The 13,488-nt window shown below is 31.7% G+C and overlaps 1 long non-coding RNA gene across 1 annotated transcript in view; it reads left to right on the top strand.

Moving 5' to 3' along the window:
• Window positions 1-13,488, top strand: part of LOC141489878 (uncharacterized) — a 50,832-nt gene that overhangs the window by 22,037 nt on the left and 15,307 nt on the right. The window contains exon 2 of the long non-coding RNA XR_012469017.1: window positions 3,682-3,815. This is a non-coding gene — a long non-coding RNA (uncharacterized LOC141489878). The remainder of the gene's footprint in view (window positions 1-3,681; window positions 3,816-13,488) is intronic.

Genomic DNA, 13,488 nt, shown 5'->3' with positions numbered 1-13,488 from the left:
ACATCCCCATTGTTAATTTAGTGGTTATGAGACTGAATTTTGCTAAGCTAAAACTAGAGAAATGGAAGACATATAGTCTTCCTACTTTTCCAGTATGGTAGGACATGATGGAGCTTTTTCTAACTTTTACTTACAAGGCTGCTTTTTCCTTTCCCTCATTTTAGAGAAAAAAAAATCATTGATTTTGCTTTGACACAGGAGTCTGTTTGAAACAAATTCCCTAACTCCTTCCTGCTTTTGAGTTCAGATAGGTCTATGATAGAGTACTGAGCCTGCAGTCAGGAAGAGCTGGGTTCAAATCCAATCTCAGAACATTTTAGCTATGTGTTCTAGATAAAGCTATTTTTCCCCTTTGCAGTTTGTTCTCTGAAATGCCTGCAGCATAGGCATCAAATTCACTTAAATCATGAATCATTTCCTTTCCCACTTTTTTTCCATCTTTGACTTTCACTAAGTCCTGACTCCCTGATGATAATATAATCAGTATGGTCTCCCTTTTTAGTTCCAAGCAAACTTGTAGTCATTCACCTTACATACCATAAAGAGGGTAGGAAGTTGGATCACTTACCATTGGCACTTCTAGGTTCTTCTTTCATTCTCACTTCATAACCAACTCCTCTCCTTCCCTGTGGTTCACTTAACCATATCTATCACCCAATCAATTGCTTTTAATTTTCTGCTTATTTGTGAGTTAATAAAATGTCGTTTGGTTTCTTAGTTCCTTTTAAGATACCCATCTATCTCCTCCACATCACTATCCCAGCCCAATCCCTGACTCACTGCCTCTATAATTAGATATTTTCCCCCCTTTGTTTACTCAGCCTACACAAGAGTACAAGTCACAAAATCTTCACATCTGCTTCAGCTATGATTAAATTATATTCACCTGCTGTACCTGATTTTAATAGATACTAAATCCTCTCCTCTTCCTACCCTCTCCTGGCTTTCTTTTTTCTTTTAAATATATAGACCTCCTAGTCTGTTTATACTTCCTGGTTGCTCTAAAAAGCAAAGTACACCTCAATCTAACTACACCTCTCAAGGGATAACAATATTCTCTACCCTTTTCAGAATATAAAGAAAAGAATACCTGGGGGCTGAATTAATAGCAGAGTAGAAGAAGCACTCCACTGAAACCTCCCAACATTACCCTCCCAATAATGTGAAAATAATGCCTCAAATTAAATTCTGGGATGACAGGACCAACAAAATATTGAGTATGAGATACCCAGTGTTCAGTGTGAGAATGTGAAGGTGAGGCATTCTTCCAGCCCAAGATCACCTAGGAAAATAGGAGAGATCTGTGACATTGAGAGTTGGGGGGGGGTGGAGTAAGGAGGATATTCTGGAGCTCTGTAGGTGAAAAACCAATTTGGGGAGTAGTGACAAGATACAAAGGCAGAAAAGAAGGACAATGGTCAGAAGCAGAATAGACTTTAAAGGAGGGACAGAACAAAAAGAGAAAGAAGGATAAATTTAAGAATATAGGAAGGAGGAAAATGCACAACTAGTTATCATAAATGTGAATGTAAATGAAATAAGCTCACTCCTAAAATGAAAGCAGACACCTGAATGGATTAAAAGTCAGAATAAAATAATATGCTGCTTGTAAGAAACACACTTGGAACAGAGAGACACAGAAATTAATTCAGAAATTAAAGAGCTGGAAGAGAATTCATTATGCTTCAGCTGAATTAAAAAAGGCAGGAGTAGAAATCATGATCCCAAACAAAGCAAAAGCAAAAATAGACCTAGTTAAAAGGGATAAGATGGGAAACAACATTTTGCTAAAAGGAATCTAGAAAAATAGACTAATATTAATACAAAATGGCATAAGATCCACATTATTAAAGGAAAAGTTAAATGAATTATAGAAGGAAATAGTAATACTGCACCATAGTTGATGATCTCAACTTTCCCCTCTCAAAACTAGATAAATCTATCCAAAAAATAAATAAGAAGGAAGTTTGGGAGAAGAATAGACTCTTAGAAAAGTTAGATATTAAAGCCCCCTGCAGAAAACTGAATTTGAAAGTCATATTTTTTTCTCAATGAAACATGACACTTTCACAAAAATTGACCATAAAACATCACAACCAAATGCAAGAAAATAAAAATATTAAAAATGACCTTTTCAGACTACAATGCAATAAAATTACATTTAATAATCAAAGAAACATAGAGTAAAACATTGGAAACTAAATAATATAATCTTAAAGAATGAGTGGGTCAAAGAATATATCATAGAAATAGCAATTTCATTAAAAAGAATTACAATAATAAGACACCATATAGAAATTTGTGAGATGCAGACAAAGTAGTACTCAGAGGGAAATCACATCTCTAAAGGCATAAATCAACAAAAAGAATACAAAGTAGCTCAATGAGTTGATATTCAATTTTAAAAAATCTTTGAAAAAAGAGCAAATGATATATATATTTACTTAAATGCCAAAATAGAAATCCTGAAAATAAAAGGAGAGATTAATGAAACAAAGTTTAAAACATGAACTCATAAAAACCAGTAAATAGTTAATTTTTTAAAAAATCCAATAAAATAAATAAGCCATTGATTAACTTTTTTTTTAAAAATGGAAAGAAGGAAACCAAGTTGCTAGTATCAAAAATTATGGTTGTCCTTGGTTTTTTTCAAAGACCAGGATATCAAGGAAATGATGCCATGATAGGCACATGAATTGAGATTTGAGTGAAAGTCATGATGTTCTAATTCACCAGCTTTACTTTCTCAGGACCAGATGGATTTAAAAGTAAATTCTACCAAACATTTAAGGAACAATTAATCCCATTACTATATAAACTATTTGGAAAAATAGATGATGCAAAAAATCAAAGAAAGCAAAAATAAAAGATCAATTTCCTTAATGAATATTGATGCAAAAATTTTAAATAAATAACAGAAGGAGATTACAGCAATATATCACAGACATCAAAGGATTTATAACAGGAATGGAGTACTGGTCCAATATTAGGGAAATTATTAGTAAAACTGGCCATTTCAAAAATCATATATCTGAATAGAGAAAAAACTGTTAACAAAATATAACCCCCATACCTATTAAAATATGAACAAGCCTAGCAATTAATGGAGCCAATTTTTCTTTTAGTCTGAGGACTCACTTTTATTGATAATTAAAATATCTGGAAATTTCATTATCTCTTTCTAGCCTCTGAACAACAATAATAACAAAAATAGAACCTTCTCATGTGATGAAAGAAAACCAGTAAGAAAGTGATTCCCAAGATAGCTAGGGTATCTTGTCTGACAATATATACCACACCCTGCCCTCATGCATTTCATTATGTGTTCTCTAGGACTCTTAGTGGTATTTCACTTAGAGAGTTCTTCATTCACATTTTTATTATTTATTTTACTAATTATATATAAAAGTAATTTTCAAGATTCATTTTTGTTCAGTTTTCAACCCTCCCACCTTTCAATTCCCTCTCCCACCCTAGGACAGCAAGTAATCTGATATAAGTTATACATGTATAATTGTACTACACATATTTCCCTATCAATCATACTGTGAGAGAAGAATCAAAATAAATAGGGAAAACTACAAGAAATAAAAAGCAAAAAAAAAATGAATTCAAAAAGGTTTAATGTGCATTTAGATTCCTTAGCTCATTTTCTGGATGCTGATGGCATTTTCATTGCAGGTCTTTAAGACTTCTCTTTGGTCACTGTATTGCTGAGAAAAACTAAGTCTATCATAATTGATCATCACACAATGTTGTGGTTTAGGTGTATGATGTTCTTCTGGTTCTGCTCACCAAACTCAACATCAGTTTATGTAAGTATTTTCAGGTTTTTTCTGAAATCTGCTTGCACATTGCTTGTTTAGAATGATGATATTCCATTATAGTCATATACCATAACTTGTTTAGTCATTTCCCAATCAACTGGCATACAATTGAGTTTTTTCTTAAAATGGTTAGCAGTATTTACCTAAAATCAAGAACATTATCTGTAATAGGGGATGAGATTGAAATCTTCCTGAGAAAATCAGAGATTAAACAAGGCTGGTTTATCATTGCTATTATTCAATATTGTATTAGAAATACTAGCTATGGCAATAGATAAGAAAAAGAAATCAGAGGAATAAACATAGACAATGAGAAAATAAAACTATTGCTCTTTGCATATGATACTATGATATATTTAGGCAATCACCTAAAATAGTTAAAACTATTAACAACTTTAGCAAAGTTGCAGAATATAAAGCAAATCCAAATAAATTTTCAATATTTCTACATACTATTATGCAACTCAGTAAGAAGATATAGACAGCATAAAATATGTGACTGTTTACCTACCAAAACAAATCCAGGGGCTATTATGAACATAATTTCAAAATATTTTTCAGTAAAGACATATAAACAATTGGAAAAATATTGATTACTCATGGGACAATTCTACATGAGTTGATTTATTTAGTACTATATTGAATACCAATCAAACTTCCAAATAATTATTTTAGAGAATGAACAAAAAATTACAAAATTACAAAAATTTGTGGCAGAATAAAGGTAAGGATTTCAAAAGAAACAATATGAATCATTCCTCAATTAATAAATAAACTGTCAAAATATAAGAACAGGCAGTTTTCCAATGAAGAAATCTAAACAATTTATAGTCATGAAATGCTCTAAATCATTACAGATTAGATCATTGCAAATTAAAACAACCTTGAGATATCATTTTATATGTATCAGGTTGACTAAAATGATTGCAAGGAAAAGTGACAAATTTTGAAAAGGATGTAAAAAAAATTGGAACACTGGTTCATAGTTGCAATAATTGCAAACTTATGCACCCCTTCTGGAAAGCATTTGGGAATTATGTTGAAAAAGTTATTAAAGGGGTGGCTAGGTGGCACAGTTGATAGAGCACTGGCCCTGGAATCAGGAGTACCTGCGTTCAAATCCGGCCTCAGATACTTAATAATTACCTAGCTGTGTGTGCTTGTAGATAAATATATATATTAATGTGTGTGTGTGTGTGTGTGTGTGTATATGTGTGTGTGTGTATGTATATAATGTACATATATGTGTACGTGTGTGTGTATATGTTTATGTGTCTAATGGTAGCCATCTCTAAGACAGGGAGAGCAAAGGAAAAAAATAGAAATTTAAATCATAATATTGTTCTTTTTTAGAAAATAATAGAAAATTGTACATAGAGGGTTTACAGTATCATGTGCAATCATATTTTTATTGTACTATATTATGGAAATGCTTGTTTTATTCCATACATTTAAAATAAAATAAATTACAATAAAAAGAAGAAAATAGATAATTTTATTACATGAAATTAAAAAAGTTTTGTATATACAAACAAATGTAGCAAAATTAGAAGGAAAACAGAAAACAGAAAAACAGCAAATTTCTATAATAAAGTTCATTTTTCAAATATGTGGAAAATTGAAATAAATATTAAAAATAAATGTAAAAAATAAAGTTAAAAAACATTCTTCAGTTGGTAAATGGTCAAACTGGCAGTTTTCAAGTAGTCAAAATTATTAATACTCCATAAAATGCTCTAAATCACTATTGATTAGAGAAGTGCCAATTGAAACAACTCTCAGGCACCATTTCATACTTATCAGATTGTCTAACTTGAAAGGAAAAAGACAAATGATGGGGAGGATATGGGGGTTGGAAATGGGAATCTGATGCCTTGTAAACGGAATTGTGAAGTGGTTCATCCGTTCTGGGAAACAATTAGGAACTATGCCTAAATGGCTACAAAATTATGCATGTTCTTTGACCCAACAATACTACCACTAGGTGTGAATCTTAAAGAAATTAAGGAAGAAGGGAATGGAACTATTTTTATCAAAAAAAAATTGTAGCAGCAATTCTTTTTGTAGTGGCAGAGAATTAACAATTGAAGGCATGCCCATTGAATGGTGAACAGTTGAACAAGTTTTGTGCTATAAGAGGTTACTCACATTTTGGTTTCAGAAAAAAAAAAAACTTGGGAAGATGTATATGAACTGACACAAAATGAAGTAACCACCACTAGAAGCATATTGTTCACAATATTATAATAGTAATCAATTGTGAAAAACTTAGCTACCCTAATTAAAGCAATGTCCCAAGATAATTCCAAAAGACCCACAATTAAAAATGCTATCCACATCCAAAGAGAAATTTGATGAATTTGAGTGTAAATTGGAACATAGCTTTTGGGGTTTTTTTACTTTGTTTTATTCTTCTGGGGTATTTTAATCTGTGTTTTTTTACAGCATTGCTAATATGGAAATATGTTTTCAATAACTCTGCATGAATAATTGATATCATTTTGATATCAAGATAGGGAAGAAAAAAGTGGTATCTCCAAATTGAAACAAAGTTTTTTTAATTGAATGTTAAAAAGGTTTTACATGTAATTGTTAAAAATAGTTAAGCATAAAATAAAATAAGATATCTAATCATTGAGTTAATAAATTGAATTTACCTTTTTTTATGTTTATTATATCTACTTCACTATTATTTCAAGGACTCTGCCACACTTGTTTCCTCTATAGAAATGTATAGAAGTCATCAGCTCTGTTAAAAATGCTTTTTTCCTTTCCATTAGTTTCTGATCCAGTTTTTCAGGACAAGTCTTCCTTGTTTTTAGAGCATTTCCATACACACACACACACACACACACACACACACACACACACACACTCACACACACAAACACACTCTCACACACACACAAGTAAATCTACATGCATATATTGGGGGGAGAGAGAGAGAGAGAGAGAGAGAGAGAGAGAGAGAGAGAGAGAGAGAGAGAGAGAGAGAGAGAGAAGAGAGAGAGAGAGAGAATTTTCTTTCAGAAATGTTCATTTCTTGCCAGTTGAGTAATCCTGAATAATTTTTACTGGCTTCTTACTATATGATATGCCTTTTGAATTTTTGTAGTAATTTCTCTTTAACTCCTGTATTAAAGTGTTTTGCAAATAACATTTTTGTGTTGGTTAAACCTCAGATTCTTCTTTGGAATTACACTGTAAATTATGACAGCTTTTTTTTATACTTTCAGTTTTTTAAGTCTTTAAAAACATTTATGATTTCCCAAATTATAATTTTTAGTGTTTTATTTCATTGTCATTTTTTGATGGAAAGTGAATGTTTCTTAAATTATCTCTCTTTAAAATAATTTTATTTTTGGTTATTAGCTTAATATCACAATAAAAACTCTGCATACAGTCAATATATAAAGTATAAAAAAGAAGATTGTATGTGAAAATGTGAAATTCTATTATTTATAATAGAGTTCTGAAAACTATTTTTAATTTCTTTTTATATTAGAGAAAATACAGTTTTTAGTTTTCCTTTATTTTGAATTTGTTACAATAATTCTTGTACCACTTTAATTTTAAGTTATATTTCACTCTTATTTTTTCTATAGCCTCTACTACTTTCTTGGTTTTTTTTTTGTTTCATCTTCTAAATTATTGACATTCTTTCAAATATTTTAATATAGCATCTCATTTTACTCATCTTTCCTCTATATTTTTTCACTGGGCTTTAAAGGATCTTCTGGAGTCTTCACTATGATGCAATTCTTTTTAGTTTCTAGTTATAGTTATTGCACAATTTTTCTATTCATATGGTGCCTTCTAGTATTTATCTCATAAAATGAGAACTGGTAGGGACCTTAGATGTCACCTAATCCAACCTTATTCAGAAAGGGAGTTCCAGAGAAATGATTGACTTGCCCACAGTAATGGAAGAAGTAGGTAATTTTACTTTATAACTGAAATTAAGATTTCTGGGGCAGAACCAAGATTGCAGTATGAAGCTAGCATGCTCCCAAACTTTTCCCTACACAATGTTAAATTATATCTCTACAAAGACAGTAAATCTACAGATCTCGCTAAAAAAGGATCAAAAAAATTTTCAACTATGGACGTTGTGGAGGATCTTAAATGAAGGTAATGGAAGGAAATGGGGAAGTAAAGTAGATCTAAGCAGGAGAGTTGGAAAGTCAGCTCAAGGCTTTAAGCCATTTTGCATTCTAGGTCCTGGCAGTTAGATAACAGCACAGGACCTGACAGCTAGATAGCAAATCAGTAGAAAGGGTCACAACCCCAAATCAAGTCTGAATCCTGGGAACATGGGGGCAAAAGATAGGACAGGATTGGAAACAAACCACTGCAGACCCTGGAAATAAAGGAGGAAATACAACACCTGAGCTGCAAAGGTAATATCTTGGCCAACATTTAAGCTGGGGATTAGACTCTAACTCCAGCACAAAAAGCTTGTCTCAACATGCCCTGTACCCCAGGAGCAAAGGTCAAATAATTAAAATGAGCAAAAAACCTAAAAGAGTGCTAACCATGGAAACTATTATGCAGATAGAGATGACAAAAATGTTACTTCAGAAGAAGGAAGCAGGGGAAAATTACCTATATGGGAAGTCTCAAAGGAGTCTAGCAATTCAAAAATCCAAAAATTCAAATTTCAAAATCTAAGAGATCTTTAAAAAAGAATTTAAAAACTAAACAAGAGATGAAGAAGAAAAATAGAAAAAAAAGAAGTGAGAGCCATGCAGGAAAATTATGAAAAATTGACCAAAGAAATCAACTCCTTTAAAAATAAAAATAGCCAACTGGAAAAAGAATGCAATTCTTCAAAAAACAAAATTGATTACCTGGAAAAAGAAAGCAATTCACTTGAAACTCAAAGTGAGCAACTGGAAAGGGAATGCAATGCAGCAAAAAAGTAAAATTAACTGACTGGAAAAAGAAACAAAAAAAAAGGTAAGTGAAGAAAATAAAATCCTAAAAATATGAATTGGACAAATAGAAACCAATGAATCTGAGATACCATGATTCCATTAAACAAAGCCAAAAGCTTGAAAACATTGAAGAAAACATAAAGTATCTTTGAGAAGAAAACAACAACCTGGAAAAAATGGTCCAGGAGAGATATTTATAAATCGTTGGTATACTAGAAAGCCTAGATCAAAAAGAGTCTGGAGAATATCTCTGAGGAAATTATCAAGGAAAACTGTGACTAGATCAAGAAGACAAAATAGCTATTGAAAGAATATATAGAACTCCTTCAGAAAGAGACCCCAGAATAAATCTCCAAGGGCTATTATAGCCAAATTTCAAATTTCTCAAATAAAGGAGAAAGAACCACAAGCAGTCAAGAAGCAGCAATTTAAATACAAAAGAAACATAATCAGAATTACAGAGGACTTATCAGCTTCAACACTGAAGTAGCAGAGGGCCTGGAATATGATTTCAGAGGGCAAAGGACCTTGGATTTCAACCAAGAATTTACAATCTTGCAAAACACAGCATATTCTGTCAGGAGAAAAGATGGATGTTCAATGAAATAGTGAACTTACAAAATTTCCTGATAAAAAGATCAGAACTTAAGAGCCTTCAGTCTTCAAATACAAGCCTCAAGGGATACATAAAAAGGTAAACAGAATGGGATTAAAAAAATGTTAGTCAAGAACATTAAATTATATACAACTCTATAACACAAGAAAGCACTCGTAACTCTTGAGAATTATATTTCTCTTAAGATTGTTAAAGGATGGAATTTAGCTGAAGTGATTGTACTTGTCCTTCCTTAGAAGACCAAAATGACATCACTATGATTGAGAAAATTACAATACATCTGATTGTGATTGATTGATCAGCCCAGTACAAACTCAAAATGCTCTACCACAGGTTGAGCATAAAATAGTTCAGGTAAACACCTGGGGTATTTACTCTAAACTTATGTGTCTCACATTTCCTTTGACCTACTTTAATTCTGTCTTGCTTATAGAGCTCAGTACTTTCTCAGATAAGTGCATCCTAGGACTCTCATATCTCACAATCATTTGTAAAGTTCTTGAGAGACCTTCATTGTATTCCAGTACTTAGAGTACCTAGAGGCTCTATACTTGATTAAATAAGAAATTACTTTACTAGATTACTTTATTAAATGACTTTACTAAATTTGGGGGTTTATAGTACCCTAGGGACAGAGGGTGGGAATTTATTTAGAAGGATTAGACATAGAGCTTAAGAAATTATTTTATCTTAATCCATACTGGTTAATAAGGGTTTAAGTGTCATGATTGGGAACTAAAGGCTGAAAGTGTGGGAGAGTTTGGTTTGAGTACTATAGAGATGGAGGGAGAGAGTATATTTATAGGGACTGGAAAACATCATAAAATGATTCTATTTAGCTTGACAGTTTGGCTACAAGCAGAGAGAGTATGCTTGGGGGGGTGTTAAAAATAGTTCAAGAAATTATTTGACTTTGCATTCTGCTTTGGTTCATGAGGATTGTGTGTTCATGGAGAATACTTGAAAAGGGGGTAAGGGATAAAGTAATTATAATTTGATGTGATTCATGACTCTTGAAAAGTATATATTTTTTCAGATTTTTGCAAGGCAGTGGGGTTAAGTGGCTTGCCCAAGACCACACAGCTAGGTAATTATTAAGTGTTTGAGGCAAGATTTGAACTCAGGTACTCCTGACTCCAGGGCTGGTGCTCTATCCACTGTATCACCTAGGTGCCCAGAAAGTGTATTTCTAATGAGACAGAAGATAGTTATTTAGTGATGATGAGGCAATGCTGTTTATCAGTCACTCAATCAACTTTTGATTGATTGCACTTTGATTGTTAGTACTTCTATCAGGTCAGATAAAAGGAGTATAATTTGATCAAAGGAATGCAAGTATAAGAAAGGGTTAAAACATTGGAAACATAAAATGAAGGAGGCTAGACATTAGTGTATAAATAACACCAGGTGTAGAGGCACAAAGACCTATTATAGTAAAATGGAAGAAAGAAGGGTATGAACACTGAGTAAATCCTATTCAATAGATTTGGCTCAGAGAAGTAATAATATACAATTGGATTTAAAAGTCTATCTGACCCTACAGGGAAGAAGGGACTGATAAAAGGGAAAGTGAAGGTATGAGTGAAAGTAAACTGAAAGTTAAAAATTTAAAGAAAAGTTAAAAGGGAAAGGGAGCAAAACATTGGTGAGAAGGAATGAGGAAAGGAAAGAGAAAAGTGCAAATGGGAAAGATAGCATGGAAGGAAATAAAGAATTAGTAATGTTAACTGGAAATATGGATGGAATGAATTTTCCCATTAAACAGAAGCAGATAGCAGAATGGATTAAAAATCAGAATCCTAGAATTGGCTGTTTACTAGAAACACATTTGAAGCAGAGAGATACATATAGTGTAAAGGTAAACAGCTGAAGCAAAATATGTTGTGCTTCAGCAGAAATAAAAAAAAAATAAGGGTAGGAATCCTAATTTCAGACAAATCCAAAGCAAAAATAGTTCTCATTTAAAAGCATAAGGAAGGAAGCCACATCTTCTTAAAAGGAGCCATAGGCAATGAAATTATATCATTATTAAACATATATGTACCTAATGGTATAGCATCCAAATTCTTAGAGGAGAAGCAGAATGAATTACGAGACCTAGACACCAAAACTTTTAATAATGCAGACCTCAACTTGCCCCTCTCAAAACTAGATGAATCTAACCACAAAATAAATAAGAAGGGAGCTAAGAAAATGAAAAAAAAAATCTTATAAAACTTATAGATGATAGCCCTCTGGAGAAAATTGAAAGGGAATATAAAAGAACATACCTTTTTCCCCTGCAGTACATGGCATCTAACAAAATTTACAAAGAACTAGGATATAAAATCTTACAATCAATTGTAGAAAAGCAAAAATACTAAATGCATACTTCACAAAACATGATGCACTAAAAACTACATTATTAAAGGCCTTGGAAAGATAAACCAAAGCTTAATTAGAAAAATAAAAAACAATTTTAAAGAATAAATGGATCAAGCAAAAATTATAGACATAATCACTGATTTCATCCAAGAAAATAATAACAATGAGGCATTATACCAAAATTTATGGGATCAATCAAAACAACTTTAGGGGAAATATTATATCTCTAGATATTTCTATTAATAAAATAGAGGAAGAAAAGATCAATGAATTAGGTATGCAACTAAAAAAAAACAAGAAATAGAAGAAATTAAAGAAATTAAAGATGCTCAATTAAATACCAAATTAGAAATTCTGAAAATCAACAGAGAAAGATTAGTAAAATTGAAAGCAAGAAAACCATTGACCTAATAAATAAAACTAAGGGTTGGTTTTATAACAAAACCAATAAAATAGATAAACCTCTGATTATCGGATTGTAAAAAAAAAAAAAGATTACAGCAAGCTATTATTAGAATAATACACCATACACCATTATCAGATAGAATTTATACCAGGTAGACAGGGATAGTTCATTATTAGGAAAACTTTCAACATAATTTAACATATCAATAAAAAAACAAGAGAAATCATATGATTATCTGAATAGATACTGAAAAGGTCTTTGTCAAAATACAACATTCATTCCTATTAAAAACACTGGAGAGTATAGGAATAAATGGAGTTTTCCTTAAAATAATAAAATCTATCTAAAACTATCAACAAATATTATATGTCATGGGGATAGACTCAGAGCTTTTCCAATAAGATCAGGGATAAAACAAGGATGCCCATCATCATTATTATTACTATTCAGTATAGTATTTATTAGAAATATTAATTTTAGCAATGAGAAGAAAAAAATTGAAGGAATTAGAATTGGCATTGAGGGAGCAAAACATTCACTCTTTGAAGATGATATACTTAAAGAACCCCAGAAAATCATCTCAAAAACTACTTGAAACAGTTAACAAATTCAGCAAAGCAGCAGGATATAAAATAAACCCACATAAAATATCAGCCTTTCTATAAATGAACAACAAAGTCCAAGGGCAAGAGAGATAGAAGGAGAAATTTCATTTAAAGTAACAACAGACAACATTAAATACCTCCCAAATCTACCTCCCAAGATAAAGCCAGAAACTGTATGAACACATTTATACTTTTCACCCAAATAAAGTCACACCCAAATAAGCCCACAGTAGAAAATTTTCAATTCTACTCAGATTAAGTTCTATTCAAAAATGACACAGTTCTATTCAAATTAAATTACTTATTCAGTGTCATACTATTCAAACTACTAAACAACTATTTTACTGAGCTAGAAAAAGTAGAAAAAAAATTCATCTGGAGTAACAACAAATCAAGAATTTCAAGGAACTGATGAAAAAAATGTAAAGGAAAGAGACCTTGTCCTTCTAGATCTAAAAGAAAGCTATAATGTGGCAGTCATAAAAACTGACTGGTACTGGTTAGGAAATAGAGTAATAGACCAGTGGATTAGGAAAGGTTCAAAAGAAATAGTAGTAAATGACTATAGCAATCTACTGTTTGACAAAATCTAAAGATATTATTTTCCAGAATATGAATTTACTTTTTGACCAAAATTGTTGAGAAACTGGAAAATAGTTTGGCAATAACTAGGCCTAGACCTACACTTCACAACCTATACTAAAATAAGGTCAAAATGAGTACAGGATTTAGA

This window comes from Macrotis lagotis, chromosome 5, assembly GCF_037893015.1.
Source record: "Macrotis lagotis isolate mMagLag1 chromosome 5, bilby.v1.9.chrom.fasta, whole genome shotgun sequence".
Classification (NCBI taxonomy): domain Eukaryota; kingdom Metazoa; phylum Chordata; class Mammalia; order Peramelemorphia; family Peramelidae; genus Macrotis; species Macrotis lagotis.
Note: the sequence above shows the minus strand (reverse complement) of the source record. Positions and strands in the feature narration are given on the sequence as shown.